We start from the raw sequence: 16,626 nt of genomic DNA on the forward strand, positions 1-16,626 counted from the left end.
TGAGAACAGTGTCCTTCCACTCAGTTGTACACTTTCTGGTTAAGTCCCTTTCAAACGCCAGCTGAACCAACTGGGCCTTTCTTCTGTGGAGCATGACGCGTCTGTGGTCCGAAAATACGTTTCTCAGGGTGGAGAATGAGTTCTCACACATGGCTGTGGAGGCTCCAAATGTCAAAGCATGTTTGAAAGCAGTCAGTACACTGGGCATTGCGATGAGATGTGTGTGGTACTTGGAGATGATGTGCTGTACGTTCCAGTCCCCCTCGATTGGCTGCGATTGTTTTTGCAAGCTGAAAAACTGTTTAGCAACCTCGTACTCCGTCTCAACAATAGGCGATTGTGACAAATCCAAAATGTACTTCACAGCCGTCACGTCCAGAAATGTGTCACTTTCTGGGTTCAGTGCAACAAGCGCGCGGGCCAACTCCGAGTTGCGCTCGCTGAATCTGTAAAAAAAAATTGTTTTTTTTTGTAAATGTATTTTTTAAATGTAATTTACGAAGGATGATTTCACGTTCAATAAGATAAGTATCAATAAGATAAATCAATAAAATACAAAGTTTGGCACAAAGGCTTGGCCTGCTTGTGGGCGAGTGGAGGGGGGCACAATAACTAATTTGGGGGGGCATGGCCCGCGGATGATCCCCCATGACGCCGACCCTGGTGTCATCCTCGACAGTACCCTATCTTTTCATTCTCATATCAATAACATTACCCGGTCCGCTTATGGCGCTTTTGCATTAGTACCGCCTTAACTCGGTTCTACCCGTCACGGCCCCGTTTTGCGCTTTTGCACTAGGGGCTGAGGCGGGCAGAGCCGCTCCAAGCCGATACTATTTCTGTAACCATTCTGGTGAGGTTCTAATCAGGGCTGAGCCGGGACTATTTCCGACGTCACCACCCTCCGCGCCACTGATTGGTCGGGGGGCGGGGCCGGCAGACGTTTGAATCAGGAAGCGGGAGTCAGTGCGAGAGCGACCCGCGGCTCGCGGTGATTTTATTATAAAGCGCAAAACGTCTGTTTGGTGATCCAACTCTGAGGTGCAGATGTTCATAAACCTGGTGACTGAGGAGAGAAATAAAAAAGGGATGTAGACGGGCTGTTTTACTCTCAGCCGCTCGCGGCTCCAGCTGATTTCTGATCAGCGCCGACATGAACAAAGGTGTTGCGCAATCGAGCACGTCACAGCAGCTTCACCCCAACCTGCCAACTTCTCCCCTGGCGGTGGAAAAACAAACGGGTAGAGGCGGGTAGAGGCGGGTAGAGGCGGGTTGAGGCGTGAAGAGCCGAGTCGGGCCGAGTAAGTCCTAGTGCAAAATTGCCATTATTTCCACCTGCGCAACATCAACCGCCTCCGCCCCTCCCTCACCCCCCATACCACCTCTACTCTCGTGCATAGCCTCGTCACTCGCCTTGACTACTGTAATTCTTCACCCTCCGGTGTCACTCACAAATCCCTCCACAAACTCCAGTTAGTCCAGAATTCAGCTGCCCGCATCATCTCAAGGACCCCATCCATCCACCACATCACCCCCGTCCTACAACAGCTCCACTGGCTTCCAATAAAACACCGAATTGACTTCAAAATCCTCCTCCTAACATTCAAGTCAATCCACAACCTTGCCCCTCCCTATCTGTCGGACCTCCTCCACGTCGCCACGCCCTCACGCACCCTCAGATCCTCCTCCTCCATCCACTTGACTGTTCCACCTGCCCGTCTTGCCACCATGGGGAGCAGAGCATTCAGCCGCTCTGCTCCCCGTCTCTGGAACAGCCTACCACCGGATCTCAGGAACACCACCTCACTCCCTCACTTCAAATCCAAACTGAAAACCCACCTGTTCAGAACTGCCTTCTCCCTCTGACCTCACTTGCACTGTGTCGTTGTCGTTGCTGTTGTTGTATTTTAACTTAATCTGAATATTCGTTTACCCCCTAGTTTGTATTACTGTGTTGCACTGTTTTAACCATTGTACGGCGACCTTGAGTGTCTAGAAAGGCGCCTTCAAATAAAATGTATTATTATTATTATTATTATACAGGTACAATCAGAATCAGAATCGGATTCAGAATCATCTTTATTGGCCAGGTTCAAACATTGTCCAACAAGGAATTTGACTCCGGTAGTTTCGCTCTTTGGTGATAAAATAAAATAAACAATAAAACAAAGATACAGAATAAACAGTATAAACATTTAAGGTGCAGCAGTTTGAGGTAGAGAGAGAAAAGAAAAAGAAAAAGGGACAGTTCTGAATAAAAATAAACATAACCTATTTACAATTTTACAGGGCAATTATACAAAAAATATACAAAAGATTATACAAACTATACAAAGAATACACAGTGAGGGGGTGCAGCTGAGTGAGGCAGACATGGTTGTCAAGGAAGGTGCTGGATGATTTTTGCACGTGATTGGTTAATCTGAGACTCTATTATTTGTCATCTCCACAGTCTTGAGCGGGTTCAGCTCCAGGTGGTTCCGACTGCACCAGTGGACCAGCTGTTCCACTTCTCGTCTGTACGCGGAATCGTCACCTTCCCGGATCAGGCCGATGATGGTGGTGTCGTCCGCGTACTTCAGGAGCTTCACAGACGAGTCCCCTGAGGTGCAGTCGTTCGTATATAGGGAGAAGAGCAGTGGTGAGAGGACGCACCCCTCGGGGGGGCCAGTGCTGATGGTGCGGGTGCTGGATGTGATGCTCCCCAGCCTCACCTGCTGCCTCCTGTCACTCAGGAAGCTGGTGATCCACTAACAGGTGGGGGCAGGCACGGTGAGCTGGGTGAGCTTCTGGTGGAGGATTGCGGGAGCGATCGTGTTGAACGCCGAGCTGAAGTCCACAAACAGGATCCTCGCATAGGTCCCTGAGGTGTCGAGATGACGCAGGATGTGGTGCAGTCCTATGTTGACTGCATCATCCACCGACCTGTTTGCCCGGTAAGCAAACTGCAGGGGGTCGAGCAGGGAGCCTGTGATGTCCTTTCGGTGGTTCAACACCAGTCGCTAGAAGGTCTTCATGACCACAGACGTCAGGGCGACGGGTCTGTAGTTGTTAAGTCCTGTGATGGTGGGTTTCTTGGTAACTGGGATGATGGTGCGTTTGAAGCATGAGGGCACCTCACACAGCTCCAGGGACCGGTTGAAGATCCGTTGGAAGGTGGGAGCCAGCTGCTCGGCGCAGGCTCTCAGGCAGGAGGGGGACACGCCGTCCGGGCCTGGAGCCTTCCTGATCTTCTGCCGCTGGAACAGCCGACACACGTCCTCCTCACAGATCCTGAGTGCAGGCAGGGTTCTGGGTGGGGGGAGGGGGGTAGACAGAGGTGGCAGGGGTTGGCTGTGGTGAGGTGTGAAAAGGCGGGCAGTGGGGGGAGGGGGGTGGTGGTGCTGGTGGAGCCGCAGGGGGGGAGGGGGGTGATGGTGATGGTGGTGATGATGATGATGATGATGATGATGATGATGATGATGATGATGAGTCGTCGAACCGGCAGCTGGTTGGCCAGCTTGAGGTTGCCTGCAGGGCGTGGAGCTGGTCTTTTGAGCCCCGTGATGTTCTGCAGGCCTCTCCACACAGAAGAGGGGTCAGGGTTGGCAGAGAGGCGATTCTGCAGCCGTTCGCCGTAGGATCGCTTCGCTTTCCTGATCTCTCTCGTCAGTGTGTTTTTGGCCTGTCTGAACAGGGCTCGGTCACCGCTCCTGCAGGCATCCTCCTTGTCTCGGCGCAGTTTTTTGAGGTTCGGTGTGAACCAGACCCTGCTGTTGCTGTATGTGCAGAAGGTCTTAGTCTGCACACACATGTCCTCGCAAAAACTGACGTAGGACGTCACAGTCTCAGTCAGTTCATGGAGATCTGAGGCCGCAGCTTCAAAGACACTCCAGTCCGTGCAGTCAAAGCAGGCCTGAAGCTCCAGCTTTGACTCCTCTGTCCACTTCTTCACAGTCCTAACCACAGGCTTAGATGTTTTCAGTTTCTGCCTGTAGGTCGGGATCAGATGAAGCAGACAGTGATCCGAGTGTCAGAGAGCTGCGCGGGGAATAGAGCGGTATGCGTTCTTAATAATGGTGTAACAATGGTCCAGAGTCTGCGTGTCCCTGGTGGGACACGTGACATGTTGCCTGTATTTCGGGAGTTCGTGAGTGAGGTTTGCTCTGTTGAAATCCCCCAAAACAATAAAGAGTGAGTTCGGGAGTTTTTTCTCCAGGTCTGTTATCTGGTCGGCCAGACGCTGCATGGCTTCAGCCACACACGCGTCCGGTGGAATGTAGACGGCGACCAGAACAAAGGATGCAAACTCCCGCAGTGAATAAAAAGATTTACAGTTCACAAAGAGTGTCTCTAAGTGAGGACTGCAATAGTCAAGGGAATCTATAGAAGAAAAACAAGTTGTTGGTTGACGTTTGAATTATATATGAAATGTGATTATGTTATTAACATAGAATGGAGATGCAATGATTAAATGACTAATCAATTACCAATTTAGTGGCAGCACGGTGGCTTAGTGGTTAGCACTGTTGCCTCACAGCAAGAAGGTCCCCGGTTCGACTCCCAGGCCCAGCAGGGGCCTTTCTGTGTGGAGTTTGCATGTTCTCCCCGTGCTTGCGTGGGTTTTCTCCGGGTACTCCGGCTTCCTCCCACAGTCCAAAAACATGCATGCTAGGTTAATTGATGATTCTAAAATTGCCCGTAGGTGTGAGCGTGAGTGTGATTGTGAGCATGGTTTGTGTGTTTCTATGTGGCCCTGTGATGGACTGGTGACCTGTCCAGGGTGCTGCCTCTCACCTAAAAATGAGCTGGGATAGGCTCCAGCAGACCCCCGTGACCCCGCAAGGGATAAAGCGGGTAAGATAATGAATGAATGAATGAATGAATTACCAATTTACCATTGAATTAATCGCCAACTATTTAGATAATGGACTAATAGTTTTGAATATTTTATTTTAAGAATAAAAAGTCAAAATTCTCCAAATGCAGCTTCTTGAATATAAACATTTGTAACATCCGACCTTACCCGACAACAAAATAATTATATTTTCTGATTGACTGACAGGTTGGTAACTCCACACAGCTGCTCTGAGCCTAGAGGTCAGTCCACAGTTGCGTACTTTGACTCGTTTGTAAGTTGGACTGTTGGTGAAGTTAATTTCTCAGCGTTAGAAATGCCATGTGTGGCTTGAGAGTGTGTGAAATTGCTGAAATGCATGAGTCTTACGCTCCATGCATGAGACTTGAAAGCCCTGTTATTTCATTTGCAGCTGTGTCAGCTGCGTCTTCGATTTAATCATCAGCCATTTTTTGGGGTTTCCATTCTCATTCAGATTGGGTGGGCGGAGACACATGATTACACATAAACACTGTACACTGTCTTAAAGGGGAATGAAAATAGCCTATCACCACACAGAGTAAAAACAGACAAAGATTTTTCTTTTCTTTCTTTCTTTTTTTTTTATCAAAACACAAAATTTACCGACATGAGAAAAAAAATGACATTGGTGATCGCAGGGAATGTCGGTATCTGTACATTTTCGATTTATTGCCCAGGCCTACACAAAATCAAAGAAAATTGTTTAAAATGATGTAATCCCATGTCAAGAGACTTGCCACAACACTCGTGCAAATATTTGGTCATTTAATCCAGAACCTTAGAAAGCTGTTATTATCGAATCATGATGATAAGTTGACTTTGATGTGGACACCAAAGGCACTTTATAGTGATATTGACCCAGGAATATTTGTCCCGCTGGAAAAGCTGGTGTCGGTGACAATAGACTGGCCGTCATTCAGGCTTCATCGCCCACTGCAGAGGTGGCACGGACTTTCCTATGTTACTTCATTACCACTGCATCATCTGCCAGCAGGTGTAAAAGTTGTGAAACTCATCAACAGCATCCGCAGGAGCTCATACATGCAAGGCCTTGATGTGTTTCCCTTTGCATGTCTTGCATACGACTCTCGACCTACACTGGGCGGCCTGGTGATGGCGGCCACAACGCCGGGTGAGGGGTGTCATCTCGACAAATCCCTCTCTATACCTCCATTCAGTCTCCTCTATGACAGCGGGGGTTCCTGCAGGGTGACTGACAGCCTGTGGGAGGGTGTACACTTCATAATCTTCCATCAGTCTTGGTTGTCGCATTGGTCGGTGTGGACGTACATCTTCACTTGGGGGAACATAAGCCATTATCACTTTGTAATGACCTTATCCGGCTCCAAGAACCATATGTTTTGGAGGCTTAATGATTGTACACTGGCTTTTCTCTGTATTTTAATTGTGAAGCGAGTGTCAGGACTTAAATGAAGAGACGGGAAGCTCTCAATTTCCTTTACAGTGCTTTAATCCAGTCTAGAGAGTGCACTTACAGATGTGGTGTGTGTGTGTTTGGTTTTGGAATAAACCAGAGAATAATATAAATCAGTAAACAGCAATAAAAATATGTTTAACCATAGCACCAAATCCAAAAAATCCAATCCAAAAAATGATGTTATTCGCATGAACATCATATTAATGAGATACTATCACATTTAACTGGAAACAAAGAAAACAGTCAGTGACATTCAGATTACATAACATAAAGGACTTTTGAACGATTAGCGAAGTAAATAACACTGCTGGAAATACTCACCAGCAGAATTAGAAAATATAACAACAAAGAAGTGCTTCCAATAAACAACAATATAACTTAGGTTTCTCCAGATGCACACTGAACCACAAACAGATCAAATCAGATTCATGACACAAAGTAATATAACAGCTTCATCCACATCATCCAGCCAGAGACGTTCAATAAACGAGACAGCCCACTACGGTTCGGTTTCCTGTATCTGTGTCACGTGGGTTTCCCCACTGCCCCGCCCCTTTAGGAGACTAACAGCAGGTCCTGAGTCTATTGAGTCATATGGGAAAAGTGAACGTGAGCACAGATTATTACCAATTCCTTCCCCCCATAGTAACCTAAGTAAATATGGGACCCATTTTTCAAAAGCCACATACCTTCTGAACATTCTGACACAAAATGGGAATTTTCAGACCGACGGATTATGATAAAATGAACTTTGTTTGAGACCTGTCTCTGTCTGAGCAACACACTCTCGCAAGATTTGGCTCTCATCCCATCCCATCGTTGACTCATCCCATCGGATAAAATTAAGTTTAAAGGAGCCGTCTGTAAGAAATGGCCAAAACTGGTACTGCAGTCACTTTCAAAATATTGTTGAGCGGCGTGTACCCTCCCCCTCCTCCCCCCGACCAGAGGTTGCCAGGTAGGCTGCAGAATGCAGCAGGAACGTAGGCTGCCATGGCTGCGATAATTAGAGCCGAGCTGGCAACCCGGATGCCGAAACAATACTGACTTGGTGATTGGGAGATAGGTGGAGGGTGGAGCTTCAGAAACAATACTGACTTGGTGATTGGGAGATAGGTGGAGGGTGGAGCTTCAGAAACAATACTGACTTGGTGATTGGGAGATAGGTGGAGGGTGGAGCTTCAGGCTAAAACAAAAAATGACAACATAAACATCAGTTGAGGGCTGCAACTCCTCTTTTTAAACTGGAATATCCTGGCTTGAGTGCTGTTGTCAGTGACATAAGTACGGTATTTGAAATGAACATGATTTTTAAATGTCTGTTGACATATCGGGGTCATTTTATGATTCGTTTTATTATTGCTCTTAGATACAGCTCCTTTAAAACTAAAATAAAACTTGCTTCTTTGCTTAATAATACTGTTATTTTTATTATTTAAGTCTTTTTGGAAGAAAGTTGTACTGTATCTAGTGTTGTATGTTCCAAAACGATGTGGGGAGAGGGGCGGCCACGCCCACTTAGGAGACAGGAAGTGAGGTCGGTTTTTACTAGATAGATGAATAAAGTTCTATCTATCTATCTATCTATCTATCTATCTATCTATCTATCTATCTATCTATCTATCTATCTATCTATCTATCTATCTATCTATCTATCTATCTATCTATCTATCTATCTATCTATCTATCTAGTAAAAACATGAAGCTTCACTTTATATTCAGACAAACTAACGTGACAGCTACGACTGTTAGATTTCATCTATTAAACCAACATTTATTTTCCTAAATGATTTATTTCAGCCGGCAACAATTCTCCACAGGGCTGCAGGTTTCTCCCCGGGACGACGCCGTAGTTTGACCTGGCGATCGCGTCTGTTCTCCGGCTGCTGATGCGGCCGGACCGGCGGCTCTTTTGATCCCCGGAACATCGGATCAAATTTCTTAACAGGCGTTATTTGGATAAACTGAGCCCAGGTGGGGATCTTAACGGTTACTTTTACACCTGAAAAGATGTTAAAACGTAATAATGTGGCATATTAACAGCGCTACAGCTGGAATTAAAACAGCTTCTAGTCCGCTTTTAAATCATCTTTCGCTGACGTTTTGGTGTGAAATGCATTCTGGGATACACTGTAGCACACTGCTCTGTGAACGGTCTGCTGGAGCAGCGTTCTGAATCCTTCATTTAGTAGGCAGTATACAGTGCATACTTTGCATTATGTAGCATGTAGTGCGGTAGTGTCCAAATTCAGACACTACCGCACTATGGGCCCGATTTACTAAAGGTTTGCGTGTGTTAAAACGTGTGCAAACTTGACAGCACCCGCAAACCAAAGTGCCAGCTGATCTACTAACAGCGTGCAAAGACGACTGCGTCTCTGAAATGCGCAAAATTGCACACGCAATTCAGTTAGTACTTTTGCCCTGATGAATAATCAATATGGGGCGTACCCGGCAGAAATCTTAAATACTGGGAGGGGAAGATGCAAATTGCTCCATTTACCACGCGCAATGAGATTTACCAAGCCTGAAAGTAATTGCGCGTATTGTGATTGCGTCTGTATTTAATACGTTCGAAAGGAAGGTGCTAATCTGCTGCTGCTGTTATTGTGGCAAGGAGGCGACATCCAAAATCAAAGAATACGCAGAGAGAGAGTCTTTATTCTGCTGCATGCTATTTTAAAAATGGTTGCACAAGTTTTATTAAAGGCCACTTTTTCTTCTCTTAATGTGCCCCCCTCCACTCGCCCACAAGCAGGCCAAGCCTTTGTGCCAAAACTTTGTATTTTATTGATTACTTATCTTATTGAACGTGAAATCATCCTTCGTAAATTACATTTAATTAAAACCCGTGCTTATTAATCACAAAACACAGGTTAAACATCATGACCAAATCCGCTCCGACCCGCTGTGTCAGGATCAGCGCAGAGACTGCAGCTTCGCCTGAATTATGGTTCTGCGTTAAATCGACGGCGTAGCCGACGGCGTAGGGTCGCGGTGGGGTGTGTGTCGCCGCGTAGACTACGCCGTCGGTTCTGCGTTGGTGTGACGCGGAACCATAAATCAGCCTTTAGTGTGCGCTCTGTGCGCTGTTCTGAACACTTCTCTTCTCTTCTTGCCATATGATGGTCCCGTCTGTCACACATTTACTGTCAGTGTTTGCTATATAATATATAATATTTGCAATATACTGTGGACATCTGAATAAAAACTTAACTCATAAATAGATGAATCAAAGCGCTCTCCAGCTCTGTGTCTGATTGTCTTTTTCTCCTCAGATCATGCCGAGCACCGCCGGGTCACGCAAACCCGACCAATTCAATATTAAAATCAAATTTAGTCCTGTGACCCCGGTCAGTGTATCTTTTGGTCATTGGATTTTTCCATCATGAGTGGGAATCAAAAGACAAAAAATGATTGGTTTATTTGATTTTCCTTTTAAAACAAAAAACTAATATTGAATTACACTGCATTTTTTCTTTTTTTGTGTTAATATGATTTAACAAAGATTCAAAATACGCTTTTATTTTCGTTTTCTATTTCATATAAGAAATATGAAATCACTAGTCAACAGGAACGAAAAAACGAACCAAAAACAACCGTTTATTCATATTTGTGCACCGGAAGCTGGCATTTACAAAGCAAGCGCGCAAATGAGCTGGGGCCTCATTTAAAATGGAGTGCGTAGGATTCATACTAAAAGTGCACGTACTCTCAAAAGCCGAAAATGCCGTGCGCAAAAAAAAATCCGGATCAATAAAACCATGTGCACGCAGACTTCCACGCAGTCCAGCTGGAAGGTTGCGTAGCTGAATCCGCCTCCTATCACGCCCAGAAATGCATATGGATGAGCCTGCTGAGCATGCGCAGTGGCTTTCTGCAGCCTGTTTGGCGCAGATCCATGGTTTGGCTTCAGAATGAATGAGAAGTAGCAGCCACCGTGACACTGACTTTCACGGAGACCTAGATATGATGTGGAGGACAGGAAAACCACATTATTTGGTGGTCACAGTAAAAGTTAGAATAAGTATATAAATAGTAGGCTATACAATAAAATAAAGCGAGTGAGTGGCAGCACGCCGTTGCTGCGCTAAACGCCGTGAGTTCCCCGGCGCAACAGGGGGACACACGTCCCCCCGTCTTTTCAAAATCATGTTTTTGTCCCCCCCACTTTTTACAGTTTAAAAACTAACGGTAGGATCAGCAAATCATCAAGACACTCGGGACGGCGGCCCCCGCTCCCCCCCCCCTCCCTCCGTCTCCCCTCAGCTGCTCTATGCTGATTTATGGTTCCGCGTTACACCAACGCAGAGCCTACGGCGTAAGGTACGCGGCGACGCGCACCATACGCCGGACCCTACGCCGTAGGCTCTGCGTTGGTGTGACGCAGAACCATAATTCCGGCTGTAACAACATGAGCGCACGTACCCGTGCATGACAGGCAGACACACACGGGGAGAAGGGACTATTTCTTTAATTTTTATTTTTTTTTAAAACTTTATCCTTATGAACGCAATTGTTATATAGTCCAACTTTCCTTATTTTAATCAGAACACTTTCTTTTTTCCTCTTCAGCGTGGAGTAGTGGGCTCGGGGCGGCAGCCATCCCCCTCCGCCCCCCCCGCCGCCTGCTCCGTTATCAGCACTATTTTATTATAAATCTGATAGGCCTATATGTTGTGATATGTGATGACATTATTAAGAGTATGACATGAATCTGGCTTCATTTCACCACCTCACAGCCTGCGTCGCCAGTTCCCCGTGTCTTAAGTAAATTCTTACGGGAGGGTCCTAGTTGCCGTAAAGATACGCAGATTTTTCGGTTAGTTTTTTCTTTTTAGATCCGAGACTTTGCGTAGATGGCGGCTTCCGCAACTTTCAGGCGCTTTTTCTGCGCAAGCAAGCTTTATAGATGAGGCCCCTGTTCTTTACCAACCAAGAGTGCAGTTGAGGTAGTTATGCCGTCTTTCATTGATTAGAAAAAAAAATCAGTGTTACAACTTTTCTTTTCTTTTCTTTGCATGTAGTTCAAATCCATCAGAAGAGTGAACTTTCACATGATATTGAGATTCTAACATGCAGCAACCTGTGGTAAAGAACATTTTTCTATCTTTTAACAAGCTCTAGAACTGACGTCAGCCCATTATCCCCACAACAAATGACCACAGTCCCGTTGCTGCTTTGACCTGGTGTTTACTGTTGCTATGACAACTGTAGCTACATCTGGGGGCGTAATGTCAGTAAATACGAGTAAAATACATGCCTCGCGTATAGTGTGAATGCACCGCAGAAAACACAGGGGGGGGGGGGAATAGTAGCCTAGAGTGGCTGGCTCGAGTGGGACGGGATGGTACAGAACAACTTCCCCTGGAGAGAATTGTCACAGGAATGCCTGTCAAATATCCAGAACTAAGTTTACTCGGTTGTAAATGCCAGCTTCCGGTGCACGAATATGAATAAACGGTTGTTTTTGGTTAATTTTTTCGTTCCTGTTGACTAGTGATTTCATTTTTCTTATATGAAAATTTTTTTTTTTGATTCCCACTCATGATGGAAAAATCCAATGACCAAAAGATACACTGACCTGGTCCGTTTTTCGATTTCGTATTTTTGATCTGTGCCTAAAATTGAAATATGAAAAACCAGACGTTTTTCCGTTTTTTGTGTTACCAACTGCATTTATTCTATTGCAGGTTGGTCCGTGTATCTTTTGGTCATTGGATTTTTCCATCATGAGTGGGAATCAAAAAACAAAAAACGATTGGTTTATTTGATTTTCATTTTAAAACAAAAAACAAATATTGAATTACACTGCATTTTTTCTTTTTCTGTGTTAATATGATTTAACAAAGATTCAAAATACGCTTTTATTTTCGTTTTCTATTTCATATAAGAAAAATTAAATCAATAGTCAACAGGAACGAAAAAACAAACCAAAAACAACCGTTTATTCATATTCAGTGCAGTGTTTGGCGGGTGTGCTTGTGAGAACTGGGGTCCCTGGAGGTCCAGGAGGCAAAGGGAAAGCCCAAGTACCCCCCGTACCGGGACGTGGTCCCGGTCTTGGCCGGGTGCAGTGCAGCGTTTGGCGGGCTGGGTGTGAGTGTCTGGGGTCTCTGGGTGCCTGGGTCGGGTCCCGGGACTCCTGGGTGCCTGGGTCCTGGTCCCGGGACTCCTGGGTGCCTGGGTGGGGTCCCGGGACTCGTGGGTGCCTGGGTCCTGGCCCCTTTCGCCCCATTTTCAGACACTTGGCCGGCTTTTAAGACAGAAACGCCGGTTTTTCTGTGATGCTTCCAGGCTTCCTCCAGCCGCCTGTGTTCGCTCCCCGGGCTCCCCCTCGGCCCCGGGTGTCCCGCTGCGACCCCCCCCTCCTCCGTACCACCTCCAGACCGATTGGCAACCGCGGCCTGACATCGGAGGACTGTTCTCGCTACCGAGAGGGAGGCACGGCAAACCCCCCCGGTGGTCGGGGGGAGCCGCGCCGCAGAGGCGGGCCTGAAGGACGGAGGAACCGCCCGACCGCGAGCCGGCCGTGAAGCCGGGAGCGGCGGGGGCCCTCCGATGTCAGGCCGCGGTTTAGTAAAGCAGCGGGTAAGTAATTGATCTTATGATCTTTCGTGGTGTTGGTTGTAGCTCTTCATAGACTGCTGCAATCCCTTTCAGCTCTGATCTAACAGGTGTGAGCATGTTGCTCCACTGTTTAATCACAAAGGCAGGCTCTTGAATCAGTTTTTGGTGAGCAAGCTCCCTCAAGATTTGCTCAATGTTATCTGCTGTTGGAAGCCTCCGGCAGTTGTGAATATCCATGATTTCCAACAATTCCTCTTGGTCAACACCTTCAAAATCTGAACGACAAGATTCAAAGATCACTCGCTCAGACTCTGACACATACTTGAAAAAGCTGTCCACAAGATCACTCTCCACAAAGCCCAAAACAGCTTGCTCCAGAAGTACAGGCGCAAGTTTTACAGGAAGATACTTCTCTTTTTGCCAGCCAAAAGTGATTATTCGGCCTACACTTTCCCATTCTTTTTTACCAAAATCATGACGTAGGTATGGCACTTTGAAGCCATTTCCCATAGTGCACTGCTCATAAAAGTCATTCCAAAATTCTGACAACACCTCCATCATCCACAGCCTTTTCAAGCTTTCCATCAGGAAGAATAACTTGAAAGGAAATGTCATCCTCCATGATATTTTCCTCAGAAAACACTTCCATAAGTTCTCTAAGAATCTGTCCACGATGAAGAACAATAGTTTTCTTCACTCTTTCTCTCTGATTGGCTTGATCCTGCAACATATCCATGAAAGGAGGCAAAGGTGATTCAAAAGACAGTTCGGGAGGCAAGGTATCATCAAGACTGGAGTACTCCATCTCAGAGATCCTTTCTGTGCGGAAAGTAACAATGCCACTTTCATCTAAAGCATCCACATGAAGTAATGTTTCATGTTCTGGCAAACTAGATGCACCATTTGGCTCGACTGTGGTGTAAAGAAGGGAAACACTCTCACTGCTTGCATTTGCAATTACTGTGCTGCTTCCAACATAAATGACATTTGAAGTATTTAACTCCACAGCATCTGTTGCAGAAGTGTCCAGAGACTGGTGATAGATATCTGGTCTGTCACATGTCTTTTCACCTTCTTGTGCAGTTACAACAGTATTCTCCGCCTCCAGATTTATATTACTGGCAGTTTGTCTCTTGGTTGTTAAATAGAAACGCAAGAGAGGTAACTTTGTCTTTTCATACAGTTCCCCAACTGTGATACGATGCTCTAATGAATTCTGCTGAAAGTCAGTTAAATCAACTTCAAAATCAGTGAGGCTCCCCTCTGCATTTTTTCCACCAGGAAAAAACAACTGCACAGCCTTTTCAATCAAGTTCTGTTTTATACTGTCCTTCGGGACACTCTGCGAACCTGCACAAATTCTCCTTCTCCTTCTCTGAAATGCATCCATCCCAGCTCAATTTTTCTCTGATTCTTCTGAGCATTCTTTGGAAGGGTTTGATGCTCTTTCTCAGACACAGTATCACCTTTGTTTCTTCTGAGCTTTCCTTTAAGTCGCTCAAAGATCTTTGATTTGCGACTGCTGGGTTCTTGTTCCTTCCGTCTGCAGTATCCAAAAACAGCCAGTCGATCACCATAGGATGGCAGATACTCGCTTAGCTGGTCATCTGTCATGAGGTGTATAACACTGGAATCAATCTAAAATGAAGAAATATGTAATGAATTATTAGGTCAAGTGCATTAAATTATAACAAAGAACAACCTGCATATACAGCACCAGATATTTACAAAGCTCTTCCAAACGTTAAGATTAAATATTTTCTAGATTAAATACCTTCTCCTGTTCCATTCGCTGTATGTCTTCCTCAGGCACATGCCGTGACCTTAAGTAGTCACTTAGCTCATCCATCTTGTGACAGTCTCAAAAAACATCTGCACCTCTGTTGAATAAAAATCAAAGCATAAATTGATCTTAGATAAATAAAATCTATACAGTTGATTTTTACAAAATCATGTTTGTTTGTAGTTTTGGCATTCAAGCATCTTCACAGTCAATTTCATGTTTAAATAAGACAAAACATTCAACTAGGTTCTAGTCTAAATTCTTCAACTGAGGAGAAAGGGGGCATCGCTTAATTTTACTATATGGTATTTTTCTTTCAATATTTAAAATAATTCAATACTGGATGATTGAGTACCTGTAATGACTGTAGTTTACAATAAAATGTATGCAACTACAATGCATGCGTTTAAAATGCTATTTTAAAAAACAAACAAAACCCAATAGGATGCCACGAGCATGTTCATGCATAAAGTGTGCTTGGTTTAAATAAGCCTATACGGAATCATTTTTTATTTTTTTGGTGACTGGGATTGTGTTTCCAATCACTGGAGAGTTGGTTGAGCTGGAATCGAACAGTCTAAATATGCTTGAGAACAATTATAGACTCATTGTTTTTTTAATATGCTAACACACTCCTGCCCGCATTAAGGCTGATTTATGGTTCCGCGCAGTGCTTTAAGTGGACAAAAATAAGTGCCGGTACTCCCCTTATTCAACTGATGTCAGGTAAATTAGGCGGTGGGTAACAGCAGATGATTAAGTGATATATTTAAATACTAGGACATTATCCTGATTTTTAAAAAGAAATTTGTTTTATTGAATTTTCCAAACAAATTATGTGTACACAAGAAAACGCTCACATTCACTGGCAGACAGTACTCGAGTTGTAAAAAAAAAAAAAAAAGGGGGGGGGGATGGTGGATTTTATCATATGGGGACAGATAATTTGTGCTGAATACAAATAATATAATTACAAATAATAGCAGTGACCAAAACACCTGCAGAAATACTGCAGGATAGCAGCAGTTAAATGCAGCCTTCTGTAAGCTTTAAATATCCACTGGACTTACATCAAAACACAACAATAAAAAAACACTTTTCTGAACTTATCAATATGACTCTGTTCTTCACAGGATAAGTAAAATGGATCACTGCAAAAACTCAAAATCTTAACAAGAATATTTGTCTTATTTCTAGTTAAAATGTCTCATTTTAGTAAAAACAAATCTCATTAGACTTAAAACAAGACTCACTGGAAAAAACAACAATTTTCTCCTGTTTCAAGTAGATTCTCACTTAAAATAAGTAGAAAAATCTGCCAGTGGAACAAGATTTTTTTGCTTGTAATAAGAAGCAATGGAAGATTTTTCTACTTATTTCAAGTGAAAATTTACTTGAAACAGGAGAAAATTGTCAAATAAGTTATTTTTCTGGTGATGACTCTAAATGCTGAAATAGCAGTAAAACCACATTCATTTTTATTTCAGGGGGGATGATTTTGACCGTTTTTATTTCAGGAGGGGTGGGGGGGGGGGGTTTTGATTTTGATGGACAGCTTTCAGCAGAGGCTTCAGAGCTTCTGGTGTCCGGGATCCCCGCCCTCAGCTCTTTGTATTCCCCAAATCCTTGAATACTTCTCCTCCTCTCCACTTTTAAAGAAAGATTAAAATATCTTCTTCTTCGCGTTCTTTGTATTGCTTTCTGGCACACTCTCGACTCCCGGGACCTCCGCAAACTGATTTATGGTTCCGCGGTACACCAACGCAGAACCTACGCTGTATGGTACGCGGCGACGCGCAGGTACGTTGCGCGTCGCCGCGGACCCTACGGCGTACGCTCTGCGTCGATTTAGCGCGGAACCATAAATCAGGCTTTACGAGTGAACGTCTCACGGGGGGCAGTCGCGTTGCGACGCCACTATCGCAAGGAGAGAACACTGTGTACTGTGAGCTCATGAGAAGTCCCGGTACGCCGTAA

Source organism: Cololabis saira, chromosome 1 (genome assembly GCF_033807715.1).
Source record: "Cololabis saira isolate AMF1-May2022 chromosome 1, fColSai1.1, whole genome shotgun sequence".
Lineage (NCBI taxonomy): Eukaryota > Metazoa > Chordata > Actinopteri > Beloniformes > Belonidae > Cololabis > Cololabis saira.